This window comes from Capsicum annuum, chromosome 7 (genome assembly GCF_002878395.1).
Source record: "Capsicum annuum cultivar UCD-10X-F1 chromosome 7, UCD10Xv1.1, whole genome shotgun sequence".
Classification (NCBI taxonomy): Eukaryota; Viridiplantae; Streptophyta; class Magnoliopsida; order Solanales; family Solanaceae; genus Capsicum; species Capsicum annuum.
Genome location: NC_061117.1, coordinates 32,783,558 through 32,803,584, shown reverse-complemented (window position 1 = coordinate 32,803,584; position 20,027 = coordinate 32,783,558). Strand labels below are relative to the sequence as shown.

Below are 20,027 nucleotides of genomic sequence, written 5' to 3'. Positions count from 1 at the left end.
AAAAAATCTGATGCAATAAATTAACCATTTAATTCAACGGAGGAACCATCGGATTAATGATCTGATGCAATAGATGAACCTTCTGTTGGATAAAATCCTCTCAACTGTTCTAACAAGACATGTCCAAGACTTGATTTTTCAAACTAATCATTCATCTGCCGCAACGACCCTTCTGTTGGAAGAAACCTAAATAATATTAACGTTGATAGCCATTTTAACAGATCACTCATGTGTTGCATCAGATGTGTGACCTATTGCACAGACCATTCATCTTTCTCAACAGATGAGTAATTGTTTTGTATTGTTGTAATAGATTACTCAGCCGTTGCTACATGTTAGTTAACTATTTCGATAAATCACTCATATATTGCAATAAATGTGTGATCTATTGCATAGACCATTTATCTTTATCAACATATAAGTGATATATTTTGTATTATCACAACAGATTACTCAGTCGTTGCTACAAGTTATTTAACAGTTTCAACAGATCACTCATATGTTACAATAGATGATATTGCAACAGATGTGTGATCTGCTGCACATACCATTCATTTTTTTCAACGGATGAGCGATATATTTTGTATTGTTACAACAAATTACTCATCTATTATAATAGGTTATTTAACAATTCTAACAGATAACTCATATGTTGCAATAATATATGATCTATTGCACAGATAATTCATCTATCTTAAAATATGAGTGATATATTTTGTATTATTGCAATAGATTACTCATCCTCTATAACAGGTTGGTTATATACTGCAACATATATACTACCTGGTGCAATAGATCGATGATCTGTTGGAACTATTATTTTACTATTTTGCTTGTTTGATTTACTGTTTTCCCTTTTAATGATGTATTTATCAGCTATAATATATTTTTTTATGTTCCTATTAATTTTAGATAATATGATTCCCAAAAGAATAGAAATCGAATCAAGTCCAAGTAAAGGAACAAGTGAAGCAGCTAGGCTACATCCACCACTCTATGAGCTTGCTTTACAAATGTTATCTCAATCAGGAGAAAAATATAATGAACATGGGGAGGAGGAATGTTTCAAAAGAGATAATCCAAATGTTAATAGCCCTTCCATCGAAGAGTTGGTCAAAACCTTCAGCATTGATCGTTATCTTATGATAATGTAGTGCGATGGTGCCACAGATTTAATGGGTGATTTCGTGGTTAAGTTATCCATGGGAAAATCTTTCGACGCCTTTAGAAAAATACTTTGAGAACAAAAATTGGATCCTTATTTCAGGGACAGCTACTTTGGGAAATATCTTAATTTGTTGGAGGACATCAATGCTCATTTCCAAATGAAAATAGTATATAAACTTCTCAAGCGTAGGTTTATATATAAAAACAAAGATAAGATGGATGAGGTGTGGATAAATTACTGTGGCATGTCTGTTTTTTTGGTTGGAAGGAGTTTTCTGTACTTACTGGACTAAAATGTTATCCTCCTTCTCAAGTTATACCTATTCCAACCCAAAAAAACACCACGCACACCTAAAAAAGGCAAAGGAAAGTCGTGTGATCATGATGACCTGGTGTCCATTATTGGTCCAAGCTTCAAAAATAAAAATTTAATAGAAACATTGAAAGGTAAAGGACTTTCAAAGAAGCACAAGCAGTCATTGTGCTTGGTTTGGTTTGTACATAATATTTTTAGGGTGAGAGACGTTAACCACAACATAAGCGTTGATTTAGTAAAGCACTCTGAGGATCTTGAGGTATTTAACAACTATGCTTGGGGTTATGAAAGCTTCAAAATGACTGTAAAATATTTGTTGACTTCGTTAGCGCCAAAGACAGTCAACTTAAATGGCTTTCCATAGGCTTTCATGGTAAATGTTTCTTTCTTTTATTATGATATCATTCATTTTTTTTTACTCAATACATTTTTTGATTTATTAGCGTTATTTTATAGGCGTGGACATTTGAAGCCATTCCTTCTTTGAGATAACAAGTGAAATACCAGGAATAAGTTTTTTGTTCAAGAATCTTGAGATGATTGTCAGCCAAAATTGATAAAAATGTAAAATTTCTTGATCTCTTCAACCCCCCGAAGGATGCAGTAAGTATAATTATAATTAAGTTTTTCATTTTAATTAATAATGTTTTTGAATGATCTAATCATCATTCTAATATATGTAATGATTTATGTTAGATTATGCATTCGTAGCTAGTTCCGACCAATCGAGAGTTGAAGATGCCATTTTTCTTACTTTACAGTCTGTGCAAACTTTATCGGACCCTAAGGTCATCGACAGAATAAAAATAGAATTGTTTGGAGCAACAACCATTACAAGAAAACAATTTTGGAGGGTGGACTTATTGTTGTTGATGGTCTTAGTGGTGATGGAGCTGTTGATGGTGGTAGTGGTGCTGCTGTTGGTGCTAATGATGCTTCTCTTATAGTATTTAAAATAAACCATTATGAGTATGATCATACTAGTTATATGGATTTTACCTCTCCCAGCGAATGTTCTGTATGCAAATTTCAAGATTGCAGGGCAAAACATGATGCAGTGATTAATGTTATTAATGCATTAACTGTTTCTGTAAAGGAATTGACATCTAAGAGGGGTCTCATTCCATCAAAGAGGATTTTATTCTATCCACTCCATTAGAGATTAAGGCTACTAGGAGAAGGAAAGTGATTTCCAAGGCATTATCAAGCATCCAAAAAAGAGAAATTACAACTCCTCTATCTGTGTGTTGCATTGAGCAATGTACAATGTCCAAAGAAGAGCAGCACGAGCTGAAGAAGGTGAATATATATGTCTTCCAACTAACAAACAGACACATATCTGTTTCAACAAATGTCATATCTGCTGAAAATTATCAAATAGATATATACATCTGTCGCAACAGTTGACTAACTTTTTGCACCAGATAAAGTATCTGTTGCAACATATGTCTCGTCTATTTTAGCAAATCAAACAACTCTTCCTACCATTTTTATTTGTACCAACATATGACCTATCTGCTATAACAGATGATTCATCCGTTGAAAATTATCATACAGGTCTTCCTCATGGAGAAATTTATCCCAACAGTTGGTTCATTGTTGCAATAGAAATATAATCTGTTTGGGATAATTTAAAACTGGAGGAAGACCTATTTGATTTGCTAGAACAGATGAGTTATCTTTTTCTATTTTGTTGTATCTTCGTTATTAGCATTGACCAATTTTGGATTTCAAGGTGGATGTAGAAGCTACTACTGAACAACATTGATAATATACTACTCTTTTTATGGAAATACGGAGAACAGAAAGCGCAAAAATCGTATATAAGCGACAATACAGATCCACGACGAGCAAAGCCGAATTCCATAGCATCAAATAAAGAACAACTTTTCCATATTGAGTAGTTCTTTATAGCTTGAGCGTGTCAAATTAATAACCTCACCCCTCCTTAAGAATCCTTGGCATCAATACTTAAATTGTTGATGTATTTGTTGAGATTTGTATCCATAACAATTTTTAACATTTCATTTATTCGTTGATTTATTTCAACTAATTTCTGAAGGCTTTAATTTATTTTATTTTGTCTATGAATTTTATTTTTTCCTTAGATTTAAAATTATTAATTGAAATGGAATACTGATTCAAATATTGCAACAGATAATGTATCTATTACAACAGACGACACATCTGTTGGAAAATATCAAACAGATTTAGACATGTTGCAACAGGTAGGTAATCTATTGAAATTTATCAAACAGATCTTCTCATTGTTGCAACAGATATACTTAGATAGAAACATTGACATAATGCAACAGATGACCAACCTATTGCAACAGATAAACTATATGTCAAAACAGGTAGAATAACTATTACAATGGATGAAGAATCTGTTGCATTATAAAAATTCAACTTTCATTGGACATAAAAAATTGCCACTACATGTAAAAAAGTAAAAGTGAATTGAAATAAAAAAGGTGGAACCCATCGACAGTGTTCAGTTCAAACACCTAAAATAAAATAGGCATCAAGTACTAGACAATGTTCATTTTAAACACATAAAATAAAATATGCATCAAATGTGGGTCACATGTGTCAGTTTGACACTTTTTGCTGACTTGCCGTCATTTGGCCCCCAACGGTCATTTTTCCCCCATTGTCTTATATATTCATCTTTTCCCTAAAATTTAACCCTAAATTCCCAAATCTTCTTCTTCATCATCATCTTTTTTTATCTATCAAAATTCTTTAAATTATTGTATTTGGTCTTTCTTTTCTTCATTTTTTTTCTAACTGAGCTTTACAATGTCGAGCGCATTTTCCACTGTTTTTTATGATAAAGATTTTTGATATTGTAAGTGTGGTCATGAAGCTCTATTAAAGACTTCTTGGACTCAACAAAATCCAGGTCTTAGGTTTTTTTCTTGTAAGATTTCAAAGGTAATATTTTTTTAATTTAATTAGTTGATTAATTATTGACTTGTAATCATTTTGTAATTGTATTTTTGTTTTTATAGAAATTGGGTGGATACAATTACTTTGATTGGTATAAAGAACGACACCCTTCCCAAACAAATCATATAATCTGGGGTTTGTTGAACAAAGTCAAGGCTTTTGAAGAGAAAAAAATTCGAGCAAGAAGATTCTACATTGTTGCCATTATTGCTACTGGTTTGGTATTGTTGGGCACATAGATTTTCAAGCCTAATTGCTGAAATTTTCATGGTGGTGTATATGCTACTGGTTTGGTGTTGTCGAGCACATAGATATTCAAGCGTAATTGTTAAAAAATATCAAACAGATTTAGGCATATTTTGTAAAATTTAGGTCATCTGTTGAAAATTATCAAATAGGTCTCCCCACTATTACAATAGATTAGACTTAGACTACATAGAAATAACATCGGTATAATGTAATAGATGACCAACCTATTGCAACAGATAAACTATCTGGCAGAATAGATAGAATATATTTTACAACAGATTGACAATCTATTGCATTATAAAAAACTCAACTTTCATTAGAAAAAAATTATTGCCATTACATGTACATGTAATTTAAAGTGAAGTGAAGTGTGACTTGAAATTAAAAATTGTTATTTCACAAGATCTTCTATATACACAGGCTTCAAGAGTCTAGTTAGTACCCCATAAGCCCCGACCTCTTGTAGGTTTGCCATAGCATTGTCGCATAGAAAGGTCGTTGGCTCGGCCATTTCTATGTCGGTCAGCAAATATTCAATGTGTGCAAGAGTGTGTGAGCCACACGCGTAATCGATTTTATTTTTTGGAGGGTTCATGTCCTTGTTTCAACCTTCAAAATCCTATTGTTTCTTCATCAACACTTTCTTTGGCAAATGATTCATCAGTTTACTCTCCCTCAACAAGATGGGCAATAACTACATCATTGGTTGTACGTGGATAAAAAGAACGACCTTGTCAATGGCAGGTTCATTGCAGTCATAAACTTTGTTCTTTCCCTCTTCGAGTAGTATCTCAATATCCCAATATGATGTCTTTCACACTAATGACTGCTAGAATCCTCTTTGACTTCGTTCAGCTCTTGCCGTGTGGATTTGTCCTTTCCCCTTTAATATATTTTATCATTTCTTCTTCATCCAAGTCCAATATAGAAACTAAGAAATCAAGTCCAACGCCACAGGGTGACGCATCACTATTGAGTTGATCATACTTATCCTTGAGCTTCTTCTAAAAGTCGAGGTCCATTATCCTATTGGCAGTGTCATAAGCTTTCGGGTATGTTAATTGCCTTTTCTCATGTGATATAAGAAGTCAATTTTTAAATAGGTTAGTAATTGTAAAGATGCAATAGATGGTCCATCTATTGTATAGGGTTATCTAAATCAATAATCCAATGCAACTTATGCAACAGATGTATAATAAGTTGTAACAGAATCACTACCAGTTGCACCAGAATACCCAGCTGTTGTATATCTGTTGCATAGCTTCTTCTTCATGGGGTAGATTAGAAGGCTAGGTTAGGAAAAGTAAACTTGCCCTTTCCTCATACCGCATACGCATATTAATTATAGTTTAGAAGTCTTGGGGGGGGGGGGGGGAGAAGGACTAGGGTAATCTGGTGTGCCTGGCTCGGCGTTCTTGGCATGTCGCAGATCCTTCTTATCTTTGGCGCCAAGTTACACGTATATGTCTAGCTTCTTGAATGGCCCTTGAACTTCAACAAATTCTGGAGAGAGGGGAGTTGTAATTTTTTTGATTTTTGATCTGAGAGTACATCGCTAATTGCTTTGTTTTTCCTCCTAAACAACACTGTAGGAGTGTATGCCTTAGCTTCTTGGATGGTATGACACCCCTCTTGGATTTGAATTCCTCGACAACTTTAGAGATAGCCTCTAATTTTTCAAAGAGTTTATCCTGGATGTCCTTGCACTCTTTGCATTTGCAACGAGGACAAGAAGGTGAAGGCGAGTGAGAGGGGCCTGTGTAAGGGTGAAAAAGGATGTTTTCAAACATATTTATTTTTTCTTGAGCATCAACATGCTCATCATCATAATGGTAGCAGTAACAGGATGCCTGCCACGAACACCAACAACTCCACCAGAAGTAGAACCCGAATCTGCCTTAGTAGGTTGGTCATGAAGAGCCTTAATATTAGGCTGACCTTGCCTAACTGCTCTTCTTATGGCTATTTCTCCAGCCAATTCCTTCTTTATTAACTCCACAGTTGGGTTTGCTATAATATCAACATGACCTAGAGTAATATAGGAAGTCATAACCGACTCCTTCTCAGTAGGTACAATCTATGGATGCACAACCTAGAAAAACAGACAGATACATTTAAATTATATAAAATAATAGTTTTCACAGTTGGGCTATATTTTAACAGTCAACTTCTGCAATAGATTAACAATATGTTACATCAGATTACCCATCTGTTGTATAGTTTACAATAGATGATTAAAATCTATTTAAGTCGTGTTCATAGAACCAGAGAAACACGTGGATAATCTAATGCAAAATATCAATGATCTATAATAATAGATTACCAATTTGTTGCACCAGTTGCACAAGACAGGTAATCTGTTGGGTTACATGTTATGCAATAGTGATCTGTATGTTACATTAGATTACATATCTATTTCATAATTTGCAGTGGATGGTTAGTCTATTAGGAGTTGGGTTCAGAGAACCAAAGCAACAAATAGGTAATTTGATGCAAGATATGAATCATCTATCGCAACAGATTATCTATTTGTTGCACCAGTTGGCACAAAATGGTTAATTTGTCATAATAGATTTCCTATCTAGTGCATCAAATATAACATCTGTTGCACTAGATATAACATTTGTTCAATTGAGTAAAATTATTTTACTTGAAGAAGACATACTGCATCATCCGTAGGGTTAAAGAGATCAGCCTTCTTAATTTTGGTGTTGCTCTTTACAGCCAACCACCTAAACATCCTTGGATAAGAAACCTTATCCTGGTAAGCCATTACCTGTTTTCGGAGGGGAGGAATGACTTCAAATACCCAATCCTAAAAAATGTAAACAAGAAGCGAGCAAAAAAAGTCATAATAACTATATTCAATATAAAATAATGGATGAGTAAAAATAGTGATTAATTTTACCATTAAAGCCCAAGGAAAGCCGTATAATGTGGTTGTCCCTGAGGATAGCTTTGTCAGTAAATATTGGATAGTCAAGTAGAACCTGTCATATCCTCAGGAATAATTGTTGAATTTATCAAAATCCTCAGCACACGCCAACAAATCTTCTTATATGACATTGTTGATGTCTTTTGCCAATATAACTGAATGGGCAAACCAAACTAAGCATAATTGCCCCTGTACTGCTTTGGTATGGTTTTATCCATGAGATCTATCAACAAATTCGATGCTTTATAGCCACGTCGAGCAATGTCAAACAACCCATCTATTTTTTCCTTGGGTTTTCTTGCCTTGGATCTTTTGTGGGGTGTTCCCATGGCGATAGGTGGTTCTTCTGGATGATGGCATCATAAGCTCGTCACTATGGAAAACTCTTGCAAGCCAAAACAAACTGGTATGCCACAGTAGTTGATACAGATTTCATCCATTTTTTTGTCCCTCCTTCGAATCTTTATCATCCCCCACATACTTGATCCTGAACTTGAGAAGACCATATACCATCCTCATATGGAAACGGGCAGGGGGGTCCTCAACCAGATCAAGAAAGCGTCCAAAGAAGCTCTTCTTAAAAAGTCCGTCTATGTTTTGGTTCTTCATAATTTTTCTAAAATTATTAAAAATTTTCCTTATCTGACATTTAAGTACAATTTCACCAGTTAATTTTGCTTTTTGGTCATTTATCGGTATCGTAACTTGAAACCTGTCAATACTAAAAGTTTTGACAGGATCATGCTGGAATGTCAATATTAATTCATGCCCTATTGGTGATCCATTATCATCATGTTGATGATCATCCTCTTTCTTTTTCTTACTCTCTAATTTCTCCTCTTTCTCACTTTCATTTTCTTCATTACCATCTATAGACCCTTGTCCACCTCCCTTAATATTATTTTCATATCTCTCTTCAACTTCACCTTTCTTAGGAATATCCTCTGAATCCATTTATACTGTAGCCTTTATTTGGGTGGTCAGACGTTGATCCACTTTTACTTTTTTTTTCTTTTGGGAGATTGTTTTACTCTACCTACAAACAATAGAAAAAAAAATTACATTACAATTGATGTATGCATAAATTTTAAAAAATAAATTACTAACACTACCAATACCGATGTACCAACAGCCACTACCATTACCACAAACACTACCAACCAATGCCACAAATACCACGAATACCAACACCATCGACAGCTACCAAAAACACCACCAACCAATTCTACCATAAACACCACTAACCAATGCCACCAACATCCACCACCATTGCCACCATGACAACGGCAACCACCACCACCAAAAATACCAGCCAATAATACCACGATAGTCAATGGAATACTACTACAGAAAATAGGGTTTTCTCGAGTTCTTTCTATGATTTTACTATTAAACTCAAAATTGTAAACCCATTCGAAAAAGATAATACAACTAAATTTTTTTTTTCATTATTAACTCAAAAGCCCTTAATTTAAAAAAAAATAAAAAATATAGAACTCTTCTCAAACTCTGTTACCTATGAAGATAGAGAAAATGACTGATACTAGCAAGAATAAAGTTAAAAATAACACCTATGTGGTCAGAAATAAAAAGAAAATTGATCTATTATGAAAGATTGAGCAATCTATTAAGTAGTTATTATCTGTAACTGTATTATTGAGTGAGAAATAAAAATGAGCAAGAACTCGAGATTTGAAATGATGGAACATTTTTCTTGCAAATGGATGATTTGTATTTTGGAAAAGAATGACAAGTTTTGGAAATGGTAATTTAGTCTGAATCGATCTTAATTATTTTTCAAAATTATAAAAAATATGCATAATTTTTAATCCTCTCATCATGTAATTGCTAAAAGACTCAATTGAAGTTGTAGTTGGCCCTATGAACTCACCCCTAGTCCTATATTAACTAATTTAAGTATTAGTCTAACATATGAACTCAATTGAAATTATATAAAAATAAATGTTCAACTAGATTACCCATCTGTTATAAATTATCAACCAAATTAGGTCATTTATTGCAACAGATTATGCATCTGTAATAAAAATATTAAGTCATCTGTTATGACAGATTACCCATCTGTTGTAAATTATCAAATAGATTTAGTTATTTGTTGTAATAGATTACCCATTGTTGTAAACTATCAAATAAGCACTTCTATCTGTTGTAGTTAACCCTATGAGAACTCACCTCTAGTCCTAGATTAATAAATTAAGGTATTAGTTGAACACATGAGGTAATAAGAATTGATTTAGCTCAGAGTGATCGATCGACAACTCTGGTTAGAAGGAACACAATACCGTCTCATCATGCAATTGCCAAAAGACTCAATTAAAGTTGTAGTTGACCCTATGAAAAATCACCCCTACTCCTAGATTAATCAATTTAGGTACTAGTCTAACATATGAACTCAATTGTAATTGTATAAATATAAATGTTCAACCTATTGCAATAGATTAACCATCTGTTGTAAATTATCAAATAGATTACATCATTTGTTGCAACAGATTAACCATCTACTATAAATTATCAAATAGATTAAGTCATTTGTTGCAACAGATGTCTTTTCTATTGGATATAATGAAACAAATTAAGTCATCTATTACAACAAATATCTTTTTTGTTGGATATAATCAAACAGATTAAGCCATCTATTTCAACAGATTACTCATTTGTTGTTAATTATCCAAAAAATTAAGTCATTTGTTGCAATAGATTATCAATCTGTTGTAAATTATCAAATTGATTAAGTCATCTTTTGCAACTGATTACCCATCTATTGTAAATTATCAAATAGGCACTGCCATCTATTGTAGTTGACCCTATGAGAACTCTCCCCTAGTCCTAGATTAATCAATTAAGGTATTAGTTAAACATATGGGGTAATAAGAATCGATTCAGTTTAGAGTAATCGATCGATGACTCTGGTCGGGAGGAACACAATACCATCTCATCATGAAATTGCCAAAAGACTCAATTAAAGTTGTAGTTGACCCTATGAGAACTTGTCCCTGGTACTATATTAATAAATTAAGGTATTAGTTGAACACATGAGGTAATAAGAATTGGTTCAACCTAGAATGATCGATTGCCGACTCTGGTCGGGAGGAATGCAATACCTTCTCATTATACAATTGCCAAAAGACTCAATTGAAGTTGTAGTTGACCCTATGAGAACTCATACCTAGTCCTAGATTAATCAATTAATGCATTAGTCTAACATATGAACTCAATTAAAATTGTATAAGACAAATGTTCAATCTGCTGCAATAGATATCTTTTCTGTTGGATATAATCAAACATATTAAGTCATCTATTGCAACATATTACTCATCTGTTGTAAATTATCAAACAGGCGCTGCCATCTATTGTGACAGATGACCGAGCTTTGGAAATATTCAAACAGAAATTGTCATCTGTTGCAAAGTATGACTTTGATGTTTTGAGATCCTTTTTTTAAAGCAATTTCGGTATTTCCTGTCCAAGATAAAAAAGATAAAATAATAAGGCGGTAAAAAAGATTACTTGGATAACTAAACAATCTCCTCAGTGAGTAGTCTTATCTGGTCTTTTCAATGTCACCGTCTCCTCGTGCCCCTTAAAAGTTATTAATGAATATTTAAAACCCAAATCTACTCCCTCTATTTCATTTTAGTTGACCCTCTTTCTAAAAATGTTTGTTTCAATTTAGTTGTCCCAATGATGAAATCAAGAGGATTTTAATATGTTCTTCCAATAATCTCCTTATCATTAAATGACTAAACAAGTTGTATCTATTCAAATTTATTTTTCAAAGCATAATTAATAAGGCTAATTTGGTAAAATAGACTCCTAATAAATATTATTCTTAATGGATGTGCCAACTCTATAGGGGCCAACTCAAATAATATGAAATAGAGGGAGTAGAATACTCTCTCCTTCAACCATAATCTCGAGACGAAAAACTCAACTCATCTCTCTCTCTCTTTTTTATCCTCAATTCTCTTTCTTTCATTTTTTTCTCTTTTTTCTCTCTTCTTTCGGATGAGGATCCTTTTGGATCTCAACCGATCAACATCTTTTCTCGACTGAACTGGATGTTCTGATCCCTTTATTTTTTTGACATTGCAGGTATGATTCACTATTTCTCTTTTCATCTCATCTTCTTCTTTGTATGTCATTTAAATTAGATATTTACATCTATTGCTATTAATGATTTACCCATTATCAGTTTTCTATTTTTTGAGAAAATTAAAGGAAAGGTGACTTTTAATTTTTGAATAAATGAATCATTGTTTTTACTAAAATATGCAAAAAATGTCATCTATTGGGAGAACTTAAAAAACCTTATTGTCAATATAGTTTTTTTAATGTCTTTTATTTGTTTCTTTGGTATTGTTGTTGTTGGGGGTGGTGGTATGGTGTTTGTGTTGTTGATGGGGTTGGAACATATGGTGTTGTTTCTTTGTTGTTGATGTTGTTGGTGGTGGTGTTGCAACCGTTTCCTCAATTGTTCCAACTAATGAATCAGCTGTTGGAATAGACGGAGCAACTGTTTAAAGAAAATCAAACCAGTAGCAAGGCTGGTTTGATTTATTCTAATTAGATGACCCATCTATTGTAACATGTCATCCATCTATTGCAATAGATGACTCATCAATTGAACAAATAGGTAATTTGTTGCATCATATTAATCATCTGTTTATTCACTAAATTTTGTGTTACCCTTTTGTAATATTTGTTTTTGTTCTTCTCTTGTTTGACATCAAAGGTATTTCTGTTTGTAGATAAAAGAAAGTGAAACTGGATCCACTTTCGCCCGACCAGCATTAAAGGCTAGAGTAAAGATGAGCTCAGAGGAATAAGCTGCTTGTAGATGGAACCACTTTATATGTGGGAGGTATGTATTACTGATCCACCTATCATAAAAACACACATCCAGTACAATGATTTTGTGAATGTTTGTTCTTTACCTATTATGCGTTAATCCTTCAAACAAGATATGACATTTTACAGTTAAGATTGTTAGGTTCAAACTGGTAAGGCTTAGGGACTAAGTGAGTGTTATCGATACCCTATTACAATTTAATGATGATTTATGCTCATGTTTTTGTGTCTAAGTTTGGGGAATATTTTAAGTTTTTGGCAGCAGTGTAAATATCTAATTGTAATTGGACCGATGTTAATGGCGCAATGGACTTCTTGAAAGGCCTCTAAAGTCTTGCACTACAGGAAACAATGATGGAACCAATAGGAATTGCCCTGGTCCAAATTTATATGGATGGGTTACTAGAGGAGACTATTATACAACAGAAAGTGTTTGGGAGAATACCTGCGCAGGAAGAGGGAGGTTAAAAAGGCTATATATCATCTAAGACCTTGTTTAAAAGGAAACACATGGTAGGAAGGAAAGTGTAGCAAAATTGGGTGATGAAATTGACATGAGAAATGAAAAAACTGAATGAGCTTCAAATATGGAAGTGTATCCATATATAAAAATCTGTCACTCACTGAAAAAAAGAAGAATGGTTAACAGGATTGGAGCTAGAACCTTTTCTAGAGACTGCAACTAGCGTGCTTGACCTCAATGAAGACCCATAGAATGTAGGACAAGAACTTTAAGGAAGCAGCTTCGCACGGAAAGTGGTAAGAATGTCGGTCAGAATTAAAACCTGAACCAACTACTCTTGAATTAAAAATACGAGATCAAGCTAAGGTGGTAATTTCTCAAGTTAAACTTGCATTCAATGCCTTCTTTTTATGGATCTGGTCAGGTCAAAAGAAGTGGAAACAATAAGGCATAGGATTTCTGCCCAACTTTAAATGTTTTTGTTTCTACTACCATTGACCTAATCATAGACACAAACAGAAGCCATGACATACAAGTTAAACTTCAGGAGTGTTGGTTCAGGTTTTAATTCTAATCGACAATCTTAGTGTAATGCCCCGAGTCTGTACCCCGGACGCTATACGGTGCTAACAATACTGAAAGACCACTAGTTAACCCATGATTGGTACCTATTATGAGCTCTGAATAATTGTAAAACTATAATAACAATATAACTGAGATAAATGCAAAAATCTGGCAGAATTTTGCCATAAGGTTAAATATTGTAATAAAATTGAATAAGGTTAATAATACCAAAATTGAACATCAATGCTGACAATACTCTAGTCTGAAAAAGCCTCTAAACTGTCTGAATAAGGAGTTGATGGGATAAGCCCCCAACTAACATTGACTTCTGTAAATAAACTAAGTACTAAAATACTGAAATAGTGAAATAAAATATCCTCAAACTATGAGGACTCACCACTAACTCTGACTATTTAAATCTGAACTACTAAGGGTGTTCCATAGCCCATGCATCTGAAACTATGGTATAAGACACCATATCGCAAAAGAAAGTATGCATCAGTACGTAGGAATGTCCTGGTATGCATAGTGAGGTAGGATGAATGCATGGGTTCATATGCATGAACAATAATAACTGAATAACATGATTATGATTGGATGAGAGTACATGCACGAATACATTAACTGTAACTGAAGTCATGATAACACTAAACACTGAGTTTTTGAATATTGGCTTATTGATATCTGAAGTTACTGATACTGTAATACTGATAGATGATAATCGAGTGACTATTTCTGACAGTTTTGAATTTGTAGAACTATCTGAGTCTTATACTAAACTAGATGACTGTATCTGACAGTCCTAAATTTGTAGAATTGAGTTGAGTTCTATTCTGAGACTGAATCTAAAACTGATACTGTAGGAGGTAGTCATCTAACTGACATGCCCCATTTTTTGAATAGATCTAGGGTCCAACCTATATCCCTAGTTGGAAGGGTGTCAATATCATGCCATGGATAAAGACACTAAAAAGTTACCCTCATCTGGCAGGTACTCGAATGAGAACGGTGAAACCCTCATCTGATAGGTTAAAACATCCCATCAACCCTCATCTGGTAGGTTTTATGTCTTAACCTATACTGTCTATGTAGTTCTGGAATGCAAGGATTGCTTCTATGGTTCACACTCTCTGCTGGCACCTGAGTCCCCATCCGTGGACTGGCGGAATACTACTGAATTCTGTGAACTAGCTGAGTACTACTGAGGTCTGTACTGGGTATTGTGACTGGTTTCTGAATACTACTAAGTTTTCCTGATTTCTGTAACTGACTGAATTCTACTGAGTTTTTGGCATGACTGAGACTATCTTGAAACTGACACTGGCTCTAGATAATCAGCTAAATTTTTGGGTATTATATACCCCCAGGACTCGATAGTATGAAAATAGAGCACCACATATTCTTGCAATGCATAACAATGCACATTTGTTCATAATACAACTATAGAGGCATTTTATCTAACACTCGAATGGCATGAACTAGCATACAAGCTTAAATGATAAAATTTCTCTTGTCTAGATCGCATGAACAATTCATCAAACACTTGGAAGGCATAGTATATGTATATAATACAAGTTAACACATAGGCATCTCAATTTCAAGATTATAGCATGAATTTACATGAGACCACACACAAAATAGTTGATTTCACATAAATCTTGCAATTAAACAAGGATGAATAACTCCATTAACATAATAGACATGAATACATTTAATTCAAACCATGGAATTCATGAATTCACCAACTTTGAAGTTTTAAAAAGGTTTTGTGAACTCTAAGGGTGGAAGGAACCCTTGGATGAACACTTAAGATACCTTATTGCTTGAATTTGGAAAGATTGATGGTGAAATCTATTGAATTTGATTCTTGAATTGATAGCCCTAGGATTTTGTTCTTGAAATTTTGTGAATAATGATTGTATTATGCCTCTAAAGGGGCTAAATTACATATTTTAGGGCTGAGAAGACGGGTAAAAAGACCCAAATAATCCTGTGGATGTGGTCTTTTAATGACTGAAAACTTACCCCGTGACGCGCAAGATGATACGTCGCATCGAGGGTACCGATGCTATAAATGCTGTGTTGCACCGAGCTCACATCGGTTCACTAGAAATTGCATTGATCTGAGGAAAATTTTATCTGTCAACGCTATGGATGACGTGATGCATTAAGATCACGTCGACTCACTATTTTTGGTCACTTGAACACGGTCTAAACGAGGTTCAAAAAATCTGAAACTCGTTCGAGAACCCCTATTGACATTACTGATCATGAATTAACTTAAATATCAATATTTAAAGGACATAAGAGCGCGAAATAAGATTACCAACTTATGAAGGCTAAAATAGCACCAAGTCTGAATACTTCGCTAAAATTTTCTAAGTTTGGGACCCCTTAAAAAACATTAATGGGATGAATTAAGATTAGGATTTTTCGAGGTCTTACAATATCTCCTTCTTAGGAACATTCGTCCCCGAATGAGACTGGCTAAGAGGAGAAAACTGATAAATGAAAGTGAATACTGGACATGCATGTCTGATGCATGATTTCATGACTGAAGCTATGGATATACTGAGTTATCATACTGAACATGCATATCTGATGCATGGGTACATGACTGACCTGGTTCATGAATGCATGACTGAGATTACTGGTAAGTTGAGTTTCTTAAACTGAACATGCATATCTGATGCATGAATGTATGACTAAACTGATATATGAATGTATGACTAAATATTCAATGGTAATTAATACCAAGTTGATAAAGACAATTTGAGCATAAAACTAAGTAAACTTAAGGAAAACTGTTACCTTGGGCGGAGTTTGAGTTTGAGGAGAAGAGGTGAGGAAACTTGGTCCGCATATCTACTTCTGCTTCCCAAGTAGCTCCCTCAATGGACTGATTCTGCCAAAGGACTTTGACTAGAGAGACTTCTTGTTTCTCAATCTATGAACTTGATAGTCAATAATTTCAACTAGAATCTCTTGGTAAGAGAGGTTGTTTTGAACATCTATACCCTCTACAGGGACTGCAACTGTTGGGTCACCTATGCATTTCTTTAGCAAGGAGACATGAAATACTGGATGGACTGAAGCTACGTCTAAAGGAAACTCAAGCTCATAAGCTACCTTTTCAAAATGACTGAGAATTCAGTAAGGATCGATATATCAGGGATCGAGTTTCTCTTTCTTGACAAACCTCTTCACTCCCTTCATAGTAGAGATTTTCAAGTAAATATAATCACAAATCTCAAACTTGAGATCCTTTCTTTGTACATCTATGTACAATTTCTGTCGGCTCTGAGCTGTCTTAAGCCTTTCCCTGATCAACTAAACCTTTTCTATGGTATCAAATACCGGTGATATTGGGCATATTTATATGTCCAAACACTGCTATTTATCCATATTTGGACTTGTTTTTAGAATAATAAGTGTGATAATTATATTGAATTGTGAGCTAAATGGTGTTTTGTGGCTAACTGATGTAATTAGAGATACATGCTAAATTTCCCATGGATTCAGAAGAAAATTAAATACAATCATGAAGATGCCAAAGACCATGTTGATCAAATTCAAAAATATGTGTAGATGCACGAGAGAAAGGATAAATAAAAGGAACTAAGGATTTACGAGAATTGAGAGAAAAATGGAGAAAAATTCTAGTGATGCGACGCTATCTATACGCATCATGTAAAATGGTGAATGTGTTGACTTAGCCAAAATTTTAGAAACAATTTCCAATGCATCGATGTGATTTCAACGCATCGCGTCGATGCGTAAAGTTTCTACATTTGGTTAGATTTTGAGATGACAATTCTAGTGACATGACGTGATATCAATGCGTTGTATCATGTGTTAAAGAAATTGACATAATCAGAATTTAAGATACAAATTTTAGTGGATCAACGCGATGTAGATGTGACGCGTTGGCTTGGTTGATGCGATTAGTGACGCATCACATCATGGCTTCAGATCTGGTAAAATTTTTTCAATTATAAAAGGAACACATGAGCACAATACTAAGGACTTTTTGGCAAGCACAGTAATGGCAGAAAAGTACAAAACACTCTTTATTAGGGTTCTTATTATTTCTTTTGAACTTATTTACTTCAAGATTAATTTTGGCTATGATTAAGTACTTATTTTTTATGTTGAATTCAAACATGAGTGGCTAAACACCCTTGTTCTGGGGTTGAGGCCAAGAACATGATTATTCTTTGATATTCTTATCATAGTTTCTTTTTGGATTATCATCTGGGCTGTTGCTAATTTCTTGAGCTTACTATTTTGATAAGTGTCCACCATTATAATAAATCTATATTTATATATAAATTCGGGAGGAGAATCGTATGATAGAATGAAGAAATTAAGGAGCAAGGTTCTTATCCTTTCAAATAACAAGGGGTTTGAATTAGCATCTAGGATAGGGATATACCTAGAAACCTTGTTTGGTTCAATTGTAAGAAGATAACGTTATGAATCTAGAAGAATTGTTCGTATCTTTGCAGGAGTTGTAGCAACAATATTCAATAGATAGAAGATTTGAGGTTGGGAGACCAAGATCGTGGTATAAACCTTGTAAATCAACAACCTGATACCCACTTAGGCTTTGATAAGAATAGAGATTTGTATGATTGTTCAAAATGCCTCAACCCTGGAATGCCCATCATTACTGTTTACAACCGTTGCTTGCTTGATATTGTCACAAATTGCTATTTCTTATTTATTACCAATATTTATTTACAATTTCACAATCATCTTGATACTTTAAAACACTTAATACCTCGTTGTCTAAGACTAAAAGTTGGTCAAATTTCCAGTTGCTTAGTCCTCGTGGGAATGATATTTGACTGTCTAAGTCACTATATTACTTGTATGATCGTGTCCACTTGCGTGTGAGTTTGAGTCGCAGCAAGTTTTTGGCGCCGTTGCTGGGGACTAGTATAATTAGTAAATTGCTTAAATTTTGGTTTTTGATAATATGTTTAAGTGTTAACAATTTGATCTTAGCGGCTGAATTTTTGCAGGTTTAGTTGAATACAGGATTGGCTAGAGATAATGAGTTAGTAGAGCCTTTTACAGAATCAAAATTGATTTTTCATCAAAGGCGAAGAGCCTAATATTCCAGTCAACAGGTTCAAATGGCAGAAATAAGAGATCGAAATGTTCTTAATCCTAATGCTCCTACTGATCCAAATGTCAGACATATCCTAGCTTCGGTTATTCCAGTTATTCCTACTCAACCAGCTGTAAGACCTATTCATGATATGGCAATCCCACTCACGAACCATGTGACTAACGATATTCGTAAGCCCGAGCCAGGAGGTCAATTTGAACTGAAGCATAATATGGTGCAACTGTTGAATTCAGCGGGGCAATACGATGTCCTTTCATATGAAGACCCACTATAGGACATCTAGACCTTCCTGGAAATAAATGATATGTACATTCCTATTGGGGTGAATGCTAATTATGTCTGATTGACACTCTTTCTTTCTTCTCTAATAGGGTAAGCAAAGAGGTGGTTACATACTGAACCACCACTCTCTATCACTTCATGGAAAGATTGTGCTTGGAAGTTTCTTATTCAATTCTTTCCATAGGGAAAACTGCACGGTTAAGGAGTGAAATTTTGAGTTTCAAACAAAAAAAAGGAGAGAATCTCTACCGAGTGTGGGAGAGATTTAAAGGTATGCTTGGGAATTTCCCTCACCACCATCAGTCCAATGATGTTCTTGTTCACACCTTCATTGAGGGACTTGATCCAAAGAATAAAATTTTTTTGGATTTAACAGTAGGTGGGCAAGCTCTTGAAAAGACTTATGAAAAACTGTACACACTGCTGAATCAGATTTCATAAGGAAATATGGATTGGCATACTGATATAAGAAGTGATCCCAAGAAGGTAGTAGGGGTATTAGAGGTAGACTAATATACTACATTACAAACGCAGATTATAGCAGTGCAAAATCATATGATTACTCAATTTAATAACATAAATTTGGGGGTTCCACAAGCAGTAGCTACCGCTAATGCAGTCAAATAGGTAAACTCATGGTGTGAAGTTTGTGGGAGCAGTGAGCATACAGCAAAAGCATGTGCAAGTAATCCATATTCTGTCAATTACATTGGCAATACAAATCGGCAAGGAATGTAGAATTATAGTAACACATACAATCCAAATTGAAGGAACCACCCTAATTTTTCATGGGGTAGAAATCAAGCTTAAGGCAATAATAAGAATAAGCTCCCAGTGCAACAAAATCAGCCATAAGTCCAGAATAATTAAGCTGCCACTTAGTTAAGCAGTATGGAAGAGATGATGAAGCAGCTTTTGTCTAATCAAGCATAGTTTATAGAATAATTAAAGAGTTAAAAGTTGCTTGCTAGAAATATGGAGTTTCAACTTGGTCAATTTGTAGGAGCACAAATTACAAGACCTCAAGGAGCAATACCTAGTGATGCAGAGGCAAATCCTAAGTAGGTGAATGCAGTTACAATAAGGAGTGGGTTGC

At 34.3% G+C, this 20,027-nt stretch overlaps 1 non-coding gene across 1 annotated transcript; it reads right to left on the bottom strand.

Moving 5' to 3' along the window:
* Positions 1-19,126: 19,126 nt before the first annotated feature.
* On the bottom strand, positions 19,127-19,233 carry LOC124886220. The gene has a single exon (XR_007043306.1). It is a non-coding gene; the product is annotated as a small nucleolar RNA R71 (small nucleolar RNA).
* Positions 19,234-20,027: the final 794 nt, after the last annotated feature.